The sequence below is a fragment of the Leucopleurus acutus genome (genome assembly GCF_964270905.1).
Source record: "Leucopleurus acutus genome assembly, chromosome: 11".
NCBI classification, from domain to species: Eukaryota; Metazoa; Chordata; class Mammalia; order Artiodactyla; family Delphinidae; genus Leucopleurus; species Leucopleurus acutus.
In genome coordinates, this window is record NC_139152.1 from 98,999,555 (window position 1) to 99,002,547 (window position 2,993).

The 2,993-nt window shown below is 49.1% G+C and overlaps 1 pseudogene across 1 annotated transcript; it reads right to left on the reverse strand.

The window, feature by feature from the left end:
• Nucleotides 1-442: 442 nt before the first annotated feature.
• LOC309968473 (ufm1-specific protease 1-like) lies at nt 443-860 on the reverse strand (annotated as a pseudogene). Its single transcript has one exon. The product of its transcript is annotated as an ufm1-specific protease 1-like (transcript).
• Nucleotides 861-2,993: the final 2,133 nt, after the last annotated feature.

Consider the following 2,993-nt stretch of genomic DNA (forward strand, 5'->3'; position numbering starts at 1 on the left):
CGAAATTTAAAATACAATACCATATACAATCACTCAAAAATACATAGATGTATATCTAACAAAATTTGTACAGGATTTGTATGCAGAAAACAATAAAACACTGATCAAATTAAATTTTATTAAATTAAATTAAAAATTAAATTTTAAAAGATTTAAATAGAGAAAGAGATGCACTGTGAAATAGTTTGGAAGAATCAACACAATAAAGAGTCAGTTCTCCCCAAAATGATATGCAGGTTTCATGCAGTGTCTATCAAAGCCCACGCAAGATTTATTTTTTTTGGGCGGGGGGGTGTGCTGGGCCTTGCCACTTTATTGACACCAAAGATCCCAGGCTCTGCTGGGACCTCCTGGGGGTCTGACATCAGGCAGCCTCTGCCTTTGAGATGGGGTAGCTCAGCGGGTACAGCGCTAGAGCCGGCTCAGTTCTGGGTCCTTAGCCTCAGTCCAGGGTGGGCAGCTGCCTTTCCGAGTCACAGCTGGTCAAGCACAGGTTGTAGAAGGAGTTGGAGTCAAAGGCTGAGCTTACCTCTCGCCAGCCCACCCACCCAGCAGCCTGTAGTTCACGGGGGTTTTTCGGATCACCCCAGCAGTGAGGGTCCAATACCAGGACGTAGGCTTCCGTGCCTGGGCCAAGCAATGCCTCTGACTGGGCACCCGCATCCCCTCCAACCATTACAGGCCCCCCCGGCCCCTGCCAAGTGGGAATAGAGCCTCTCCAGTTCCCCCTGAAGCGCTGCTCCACGGGGCACGTGACACGGGCGCCCTTGGGGACCCCCGAAGTGGTCAAGGCAGAGGCTGGCCTCTACACAGCCGATCCATCCCCGAGGGCCCCGGAGCCTGGGGGGCTTGTCGCGCATGTCCTCCAGGGCCGCCTGCACTGTAGCCGGTTCGGGTACGCCCGCCGGCCGGCCCTCTGGCCACGAGCACAGCGTTTGCAGAGTGCGGTAGCCGCAGCCCCGGCCCCGGTCGTCCACGCCGTCGCAGCCGTAATGGTAGTAAATGTAATGGCCCGAGAGGAGGGCCAGGCGAGAGCGGCCGCGGCCGGGCGGGGCCAGGCCCAGGTGGACGTCCTTCAGCGGCTCCAGGGCGGTGGGCGGGAGCGGCGGTCGCCGGGCCAGGCAGATGTGTCCTGCAGGCGGCGCGGGGCGAACTCCAGGGAGAACTCTGGGCTCTAGCGCTTCCTCTCTGCCCCGAGTCTTGGGCGAACTGTGGGCAGGCGGAAGGGCCCTGGGGTCGCTCTTCCCCGACCCCAGGCGCGCCCCGCGGCGATGAGCCAAGATTTTTTTGTAGATATACAGAAGATTATTCTAAAATATATATGGAAAGGCAAAGGAACTAGCTAAAGGAAATAGCTAAAACAATTTCGAAAAAGAATAATGAAGTGAGATATATCAGTCTGCCCGATTCAAGACTTGTAATATAGCTACAGTAATTAAGACTGTATTATATTGGTGGAGGGATAGACATATAGATCAATGGAACAGAATAGAGAACCCAGAAATAGACCCATACAAATATGTCCAACTGATTTTTGACAAAGATGCAAAAGCAACCCAATGGAGGAAAGATAGCTTTTTCAACAAACGGTGTCGGAGTAATTGAACATTCATAGGTTTAAAAAAAAAAAAACTTAATCTGTCTCACATCTTATGCAAAAATTATCTCAAAATGGATCACAGACTTAAATGTAAAATATAAAACTTTAAATAGATAAAATCTTTGCAGTGTGGGGCTAGGCAAAGAAATCTTAGATTTGACACCAAAAGCATGATCCATAAAAGGAAAAATTGATAAATTGGGCTCCATTACACTTTAAAACTTTTGCTCTGTGAAGAACTCTGTTAAGAGTATGAAAATACAAACCAGAGATTGGGAGAAAATGGCCTACAAAAGACGGGTATCCAAAACATAAAGAACTCTCAAAACTCAACAGTTGGGTTTCCCTGGTGGCGCAGTGGTTGAGGGTCCGCCTGCCGATTCAGGGGACGCGGGTTGGTGCCCCGGTCCGGGAAGATCCCACATGCCGCGGAGCGGCTGGGCCCGTGAGCCATGGCCGCTGAGCCTGCGCGTCCGGAGCCTGTGCTCCGCAACGGGAGAGGCCACAACGGTGAGAGGCCCGCATACCGCAAAAAAAAAAAAAAACCTCAACAGTAAAACAACAAACAACCCAATTAGAAAATGGGCCAAATACGTGATGAAGAGACATTTCACCCAAGAGGGTATACAGATGGCAAATAAACACATGAAAAAATGTTTACCATCATTAGCCATTAGGGAAATGAAAATTAAAACCATAAAGAGATACCATTACACATATATGAGAATGGCTAACATAAAAAATAGTAACAACACCAAATGTCAGTGAGGATGCAGATAACCCGGATACGTTGCTGATGGGAATGCAAATCTGCCCACCCACTCTGGAAAACCGTGTGACAATTTCTTTTCAAAACTAAGAGTGCAACAGCCATAGAACCCAGCGATTGCACTGCAGACACTTATCCCAGAGAAATGAAAACGTCAGGAGGCACTGAGGTGGAAGGGAAGTGGGTGTGGCTATAAAAGGGCAACAGGAGGATCTTCTGTTTCTTGACTCTATCAAGGTCAATATGTTGGTTGTGATGGTGCACCATGAGTTTGTAAGACGCTACCATTGCGGGGAATGGAGTAAAGGGTACACAGTTCTCTCTGTATTGTTTATTACACATGCACGTGAAGGGGGCTTTGCTAGGGAGGACATCACTGAGAGTGGAGCTGGGGGGACGTTTTCCATACCTTCGAGTGGAATATCCAGCTGGCTCTGGATGTGATCTTGGAGTTCTGGGGAAGGGTCCCTTGGAAAGTTATTTATAGACAGATGGTGGTTCAGACCAGGAAGAGAGCGTAAACAAAAAGTAGCAAAGGGTTGAGAGCTGTGCAGTCCATGGTTTAGAGGTCTAGGAAATGAGGGGGACCTGCTGAAGAGTGGCCAGAAGGAAAGAAGGAAACCG